Below are 9044 nucleotides of genomic sequence, written 5' to 3' on the forward strand. Positions count from 1 at the left end.
CAATTAATTCAAAGAGCAGTGGCTTTTCAAAGTCTTATTTTTGAAAGAACTAACATTCCCAGAATTAAATTAAAATGCACTTTTAGAAATACAAGTTGAAAGTGTTGTTATCTCTAATATTGGAGGCCATGCTACTCTTTTCCCTTATTTTTTTGCAAAAAAATCCTTGCTTAAAGGTCTGGAGAAAAAGTTTGACTCAATGAAGCATTATTTTAGCCTTTATTCATAAAGGCATTTGAGCACCTGCTCAATTCTCATCTAAATCAATGAGGGTTAAGTGTTTTGGTCCAGGGCAGGTCTGTGTTTATTCCCTTTCATGAGTCACCCTCAGCCTTCAATAATAAAAGAATTCTAGAAATAACTATTTCATACTTTTAAAAAATAGAGAAAACAGTCTGTATCTGTACAAACATGTAATTTTTTCCCTGAAGATTTTGTGTAATTAGAGTTTGCAGTGCTTGCTGAAAGTGTTGTGGGACAGTAGAGTAGGAGAAAGAGAGAGTGTTTCCTTATTATTTGAGGTGTGATAGAAAAATTGCTGCAAATACTGGGTGTGAGGACTGCAGGGCTCTGCTGAGGCACCTGTAGGGCCTCTGCTTCCATCTGGAGGGGAATCATCTACCAAAGAAATACTGTCCCCAGAAAGGAACCAAAATGCTCTCCCACAACATTAGTCCTCCACTTGATACAACAAGAAGCAAAACAAACAAGGCATGAAAAAGTGCAGTGTTTTAAGGAGAGTTGCAGTACCAGGAGATTATAACAGTCAAGGTTGGGAAAGTAGAATAAAAACTTTTAAGGGCACTTCAAATACTCACTGAAGCTGGAAGGCTGAGGCTGCTCAACTTGCAGCTCTCATTAAAGCTTACCCCAAACGCAATGAGCTCAGAACTGGAGCTGAGGTTCCCAGCTGAGGAGAGCACTCAGTCAAATCCTTAAGTGTTTTGTTGACAAGGGCTGGGTTGAAGGATGTGCTTAATGTGCAGGTGCCAGTGCTCACAGGAAGAGAATTGAAAATGCATGTCTCACAAGGACTGCAGTGAAAAGTTTCACATTTGCAGAGGTTCTGCTGGATGAACCTTCTGCAAACGTGGTTTGCAGAAAGGCAACACAAGCAGGTCCATGACAGTGACAGGAAAAATAATGTATAATTTAAATAAATACTTAAAGCCACTTATCATCTGCTCTACCTGCAACCCCAGTTGAGAGAAATTCAATGGAATACTGGCATCATGTGGCAAGTTGAAAACACTTTAAGTTGACTATTCTTTTGTTGTCCTTGGACTAATACAGAACATGCTGTGCTGTGGGGCAGGAAAACAATCCTTGCCTTGAGCTTATAAACAAATCATGAGGAGCAGATAGTTTAAAAATTATTTGTTGGACAGAAGAGATGGTGAAGGAAAATTTATGTTAACTGTGTCTTAGCACAAAAGTGCATGGGCCACTTTAGCATGTGTGAGGCTATTTTACCTTCTCTGTCTTCTCTATGACAAGAACTGACCCAATGGCACAAACAAAATATCTCCTTAAAATGCTGAACACGCACAGAAAAGAGTAAGCAGTGTCTGCATCCTTAATAACATTTAAAGTAAGGCTTCTAAGCAGTCACTTTGCCATAGCCATTGGCTAAAAACCACAAAGGATCCAGGGAGCTGCAGCCATGGGAATGTCCCCACTGCTGTTTGAATACCTACAGCACTGCACTGCAGTTGAACACCCTATCGTCTCCTCACTCCTCTCTCTTACACACACCCACACCCACACCTACACACACTCACACACACCCACCCACACCTACACACCCACACCCACTCACACAGAGTGCATCCTGCACTCAGCATCATCCTGACTTCAACAGGACAGGTGCTCTAACAAAAGAAATGGTGCTGCTCAGGGTCTTCAGTCATGGTGCTGGAAAAAAGGGAATTGTTTCTGAATGAAAAATATCAAATCAAATGGATGCTGACCTTCTCCATAGTGTGGACTCCAGCCATTAGTTTGTTATATAAAATATTGGCATTGCATTACTCTTGTTCCAGCACCATTTATGGGAGGAGGGAAAAGGACTTTTGTAATGAAAATGCAAGACTATGAGGCATTTTTTAGCCTCTACATTTGCAATATGAAGCTTTTCCAACTAAGTACTAGGATTATCAAGTTCCTTGAAGGAATATCTTTCAAGAAAGCAGCTGCCAGTAGTTGAAATCTAATAGGATAGTGCTTTAACTTGGAAGATACATGATGCCTTTCTACAGCTTAAGGGCAGAACAAGTGTTTTGAATTCATATTTTTGGATCCATTAATTTATCTTAGATCAAAGAAGTCAGCTAGTAATATGCCCTTTGGTACCAAGTAATCACTTCTGTATCTTTGTAATATTGGATGGGATGCTGTACTTGGAAAAAACACATTGCATACACTACTGATGCTATAAAGCTGGTGAATCCTGATAAGAAGTATTATTGTTTCCTTTTTTTCATCTTGGTATGAATGAAAAGCCTTTTTAAATTCACTTGAAAATACCTACCAGGTCAGAAAGAAATGCATTCACTTTTGGCTACCTTCTTTAGATCTGTAATTAGGTGATAAGGTAGAGACATATGAGCTAATATATTATTATTTGTTTGCAATTAGGACAACATCAATTTTTCAGCAGTCTTTTTTGGTGAGAGCATAGTTTCAAGCTTCTCAGCTTGATGACAGTAAAGCAGTGATACAGACTCCCAGATATTCATCTTTCAAGGATTACCTATGAGAAACTGTGCTGAGGCAAAATATCACTATCTGGTTTCAAATCTCATCTCCCAGCTTTCAGATTTTGGTTGGGCATGGTTCTATCATTTCTACAACTCAGTAGATCTTCACAGTAGTCTCCAAAGAGTAATCATGTCAAATTACACAGCAGTTAGAGTTTAAGCAGACGTTGTTCTGTTAGGGGCCAACAGCCTCTTCCTCAAATTCCTGGGAAATGTACCATCATAGTGTTCCATCTTACGTTTTCCAGACAAAAGCTTTTTGGAGCTTTTCTTTTTAATGCAGAGACAATTCCAGTTTCATGAAATGGTTCTAAAAGCCCTAAATGAAACAAAACCCCTGTGCGAAATTTCATTACTGGTACAAAACTGAGCTGTGCTGAGATGGACTGTTGGCTGCAGTTACTATATCCAATCTACCTAGTCTCCTCTGAGGACATGAGGATAGATACTGCCAATAAAAAGAAAATGTGAATTGTTCTTTAGCTGTTTGGGTCATGTTTAAAAGCAATCGTCACATTTGGGGGGTTTGGTACGATATAAAATGGTAATTAGTGGCTATAAACCACAGTTCAGAGAGATACATCTTCAACAAAATCAAGCACCTGCTTGATTCAAAAGGATATGAAAATCTAATTAGATTCTTTTTTTCCCCCCCTTTATTTAGGTGTTCACTAGCCTGCTTGGGGTACTTCTGCAGTCAGTTCACGTTTGCCTTACCTGCTGCTGTCATCAGCATTAATTACAGAGATGTTAATTTTGCTCCTACTCAGCAAAACCACAACAAAGTGTAGTCTAAGATATGTCTCCACAACTGCAGTTATTCACATTTTGTACAGTGATATTAACAGTGTGCAGCTGCTGTGGGCTGGAAGATGCCTTTGTCCCAGTAAGTTTCTGATTAGATGGCCATGCATGATTAGCTGAAGTCTGAACTGTCCAACAGGAAAGGCAGAGCAGACACTTCCTTGAGATGCATTTGTGTCACTTGGTGTTAATAATCATATCCTTGGTCTTTACACACCCAGTTTGTCTCTACAGCTTTTATCAAAGCTTTCACCTCATTTCCCAGCCTAACCTATATTTCTTCCCCTCTGGAAGACAGAATGAGGATAGGGACATTGCAGAACAGCTACTTGATTTGCTTACAGCAGTGTCCTCAAAGCCATCATTTGAGGAACAGTGTGGTCCTTTATGTGACAAAACTAGGGGGTTTGCCCCCCTTTTTTGGAGGATTTGGAGAAGGCCCAAAGATTTGGGGAGATTCTGCTATAAGGTGACAGAATTCTGTGGGCTGTTATCAGAAGAGCAGCTTCCTGCTGCTGCTAACACACATTTGTAACAGAAAAATGTCCTTGCCTTCAGCTAAACCATAGAGCATTGCACACTGGGAGTACAGAGAAGAATGCTCTGGAGGAAGAAAAACAAGAAGAAAAAGAAGAAAACTCCTCTTCATTTATCCAAACACAAAAAAATAATACAAACTCTTTTTTTTTTTATTAGACTCAGAGCTCAGCATGCTGAGCTCTGAACGGAGTAAACCAGGGCTTCACCCAGGGGCTGCAGAAGGCAGAAATTGAGCTTGACTGCTGCTCATGCCATGGGATGCAGCTGCAGGAAAATCGACTGAGCACTGTGATGTTCTCATGTGGGTGAAGATGGACCTGTATATACCCAAGTTAACTGGATGGCTGGAGCTAGAGACACAGGGTGGGACCTCCACAGCAGAACTTCCACTAAGAGGCACCACGTGGTAATGGGATAAGGCATTGCTGCAGACAGGAAATGATGGAAACCAGGAAGCACAGTAGGCACATTTGGACAGCATTCAGCACGGCAGTGATTGCAAGTGAGCTGGAGATGTGTACTGATGTGAACAGGCACGTTCCCCTAAGTCATCAAATGAACAGGATACACAAAACTTGAGGAATTTCGAAGGAGTGGAGAATGTGGCATGCCCTTGCTAGCAAGCCAATGAAGACCAAAAGCAGACGTGGTATTCAGACATTAAAACATCTAGAAAAACTGCAGCTGTAAGTTTTCCCTTTTTTTCCCACAAGAGTGAAATTTTAGACAATGAGAATGCAAACTTACACACAGTTCAGCTACAGAGAATTTTTTTATCAGTTCCAGCTCCAGCAGAAATATTTCAATACACACCCACAAGGAAACGCTTGGAGGAGTAAGAATTGAGGCTGTCATTCAAAAAACCTCTCACTGCCAGTTCTGCTGAGTACCTTCACGTGATGGGGAAAAAACACCACAGGAACTGCTAAAGATAGAGTGTTGGGAAAGACAAAGACCTTCACAAGAAGGCAGAGCAGATGGATGGACTTCAAAACAGTCACTTCTCACTGCTGAGGAATGTTAAAACTTAAAAATCACTCCTCCACCTCTGCTCAAGGTTTTGATTTTTTTTCCCAAAGAATAAATGAATCTTACTGACTTACACAGTTACTTGTTATCTGAAGAAGGTTAATGGGACCTCTCAGCTCTTGTTCTCCCTGTCACATCTGCTGATGTCATTGAGAAACAGAGCTTGCAAGGTGTAACACCTCTGTTACACCTCTGTGGTTATAAAACACCTCTGTTTAGAACCACAGCTACAACAGACACACAGAGACATCCCTGTTCCCACATTGCTTTGGTTTTGCTGAGCAACAGGTCTCCAGGGGTGAACATTCTGAACATTTGCCTTGCTGTCCAGAAGAGGAAATTATAGTCCCAAACAGTTCCCTTGAAGAAAACAGGTGTGGCAGAGGTGCATTGCTGAAAAATGGATAGGAGGAATATTTAGAATCCTGACAGTTCTCAGCTAGATAGAAACCTGACAGCTCCTTTTGGGAAAATTACAAAAGTCATCATAAAATACTTCAGGCTGGGAAGAACCCTCAGAGGCACCTAGTGCTACCCACAGCTGAAAGCAAGGCTAACTTCAGTGTTAGATCAGCTTCTTCAAGGCCTTTTCAAGATCAGAAAGTTTCTGGGAGTGGAGGCATTACAGTGTCCCTAAGCAATGCGTTCCTGTGTTTAGACAATTTCACTGTGAAATTTTTTTGTGGTTGTGGTGGTGGGTGTTTTTATCTCTGAGTTTTAAATTTTTTGCAAATGTAGGGGCTTTTTCCTTTTTTAAATATGATGGAGTAACCTGGCGAGCAATTTAACATTGACATAGGCCATAATTTAAGAACTAATAAGTAAACCATCCGTGTTCCTCACTGCATACAGATAAAATTCAGTTTCTCAAGAGAACTGTGGAAAGGTTATGGAGAACCTCTTGTGAGCTAAGGAGAAATTCTCCCCTTTTGTGATGGGATTTTCCAAACACACTACAGCGTTACAGGTCAGCAAAAGGCAGTCTGCATTCCTGTGCACAAGCCAGCAAAGCTGCTGTCAAATCATACAAGCTTTCTTAGGAAAAGCTTGGGAAAAGCCTGTCTTAGCAAATCAGCTTAACACACAAAGAGACACAACCTCTGCTTGGACATTGGGTCTGGAGGGGAAATAATCAGGGGCTGAAGAACAACCTCAGACTTTTGCTGGCCAAGGATCCTGACCCAGCTGAGGCAGGATGATGCCAGCCCAGTCTAAATAACTCAGTTCTCAAACTTTTTTTTAAGTCAGCAGAGGAATTCAGCTATGGTGGACACAATAACTTAACATTTAGAGAACACAATGAGATTGATGGCAGGGAAGCCCAAATGGCCTTGATGGGATGGAAACAAAAAAAACCCCACTCAGCTCATCAGAGTGAAAGGACAAAAATATCATTGGGCTAAGCAGACCTAGGGTCAACAGATGTCAAAATGTCCTGTTTCTGAAAGGACTTTCATACTTACAGCTCTGACTTGGGTCCAGAGTGTCTGGCAAACATGGGTAAAACAGACACAAAAGGTACTGAACAACTGAGTCACAGAGCAGAGAGCTCAAAACACTGTGGTCACCTCAGCACACTGATGACACCACACAAAAGCACATTCAGTACTTTTTCTTCTCTTTTTATCACTTGCCACAGGATAACAAATTTTTTTTTATAATGCAGCACCCTAATAGCTTTGGAGGCTGATTAAATGCTTTATTTCTGTGTCAGCTATTAATTTATCCCAGGGTTACCCATGGCTTTATGTTTCAAATCAATAGAGATTATCTGTTAAATAACCTTTAAGGAGATGGGCAAGCAATGCAGCACTACAGCTCCCAGAAAATGGTTTTATCTCTTATTAACTCAGCAAAATCACGACAGGCTTTCAAGGGGTGCAGGGGTGAACTTTTTAAACCAAAAAGGGATCATTGATTATCTGAGGCCATTTTATTATGAACAACACAATGATAATTAACATCATACCAGTGACCTCAGGAAAGAACACAGAAGCTGAATGTCACAAAAGCAAAGGCATCCAGAAGGGTACTCTTCTTCTTCCAGTCCCATCACCCAACATTTGGGTTTTGTACAGAGCCTCTCCTGCAAGAGCAGATATAGAGGCCAGTCATAGGGGTCTGGGCAGAGAAAAAACACAGATAACAGCCACTCCAGGACTAGGTCTACTCAGGATAAAGAAAGTTTTACAAGGAAATGGAATGGAAAGAGGGGTTGCAAAGGTCTGACCCATCTTTATAGTCTTTGTGGTGCCTACACAGAATATCTGAAACTTTTGCTCAGGGAATGAAAAAGTCTTGCAAGATCAACTAGTACACAACTATCACGCTCCCTTTCCCCTTAAATAGTTCAGCTGTGGCTGTTCAAAAAAATACCATTTGAAAGATAAAATAAGTCAGACTTATTATGATACTTTCATGATAGTATATCATATGTACTGTTCCAAAGTTTTCTGGACTTCTGTTGTGATGTTAGTGTTGCACAGTTCTACAACAAGTTGCAGACAAGCAGCTATTTTGATGTAATAATATGTAAAAGACCCCATCTTCTCATTCTCTTCATCCTTTTCCTCTTAGATCTGTTCCTGGCTCCTCATTCCCTAACCTAAATTCTCATAAAGTCCATATAAAACCACAGAATAATAGTCACAAGTTCTGGTAAATACCTGATTTGATAGGGTACTGCTTCACCCTCAGTATTTCCAAAAGTGGTGAAGAAACACATTTGTTATAACTGTGATTTCATCCACTGCTTCTGTAGGCAGTAGCAAAGGCCTTAATGAAGAATCCAAAATATTTTTTTTATTGTTAAAGATGCCTTAGACATGTTCAGCTTTCAAACTTTCAAAATGTATTTATACCCAATTTCCACAAAAAGCCACCCTGTTAGAAAGATCAGGAGAGCAGGAGTGGCTTGAATAAATGAGAATGGGCAAAAGTCACAGGAATGACAATTTAAGGATATTCAGTGAGAATTATGTCAGACTGCAGGACTCTGTGCATGCATGAGTATGAGTGTGCACATGAACCCAAGCCCTGGGGTGTGCAGGGAAATCCTTCCTCTGAAAATTTCCTTTTTTATTGTGTATGAACATAATGGCTAAGACACTTAGATAGCAGCTTGGGAATGATTTATCTTGTTTCTAATTATTGACAACTTCAACCAAACATTTTGCTATTACTTAACATGGTATTTGCTAACAATTAGTGCCCGGTTCTTTTTTTCTTTCCTGAGCACAAGCAGCATCAACTCCTCAGCAACCAGAGCAGTCAGACCAATATTTCCTCCCCTTCCCACCCTCTTTGGGAGTAACCTGTCACAAAAACAGCAATTATGCCAGAGGACTGATGATACAACCTCACGTCAGTGTAAAGGTCTCTGCAGGGGAGCCAAGGCACCACAGACTCTGGAGACTGACTTTCAGCTCTGAGGAGAAAGCAGAGCCTGTAACGAAGAACGAGGAGGAGATGGATCAAGACGGAGTGCTGGGAAGGTGACAGTGTGGGGTCTGTACCTGCTGCACTAACAAGCTGGTGCCTGACAAGGATATCAATGACTGTGTAGGCAAAGGTGATCCAGCAGGTGTGATTTATTGGGATTCTCTACAACTGACAAGGTTTTTCCAGAGAATTTATTATAGGAACTAACAAGAGTAAGGAAAGGTCCTGTTACAAACTTTTATGTTCCTATTGTTGTAATAACCAAGCTTGCTATAAATCCCTGAAGACCTATCCCATAAAATCTGCTCCTCTTTCCAACATAGTGAAGACACAAGTACCTCTATTTACCTTTAGACCGTATGGAAAACCCTTAAAAAACCCTGCATCTTTTATGAGGAAAACCAAAGCCCTGCAAAGTAAAGAAACATCAGCTGCAATCTCAACTCTAAACTTCTGAAAAATCTAAATGCC

The sequence above is a fragment of the Serinus canaria genome, chromosome 3 (genome assembly GCF_022539315.1).
Source record: "Serinus canaria isolate serCan28SL12 chromosome 3, serCan2020, whole genome shotgun sequence".
Lineage (NCBI taxonomy): Eukaryota > Metazoa > Chordata > Aves > Passeriformes > Fringillidae > Serinus > Serinus canaria.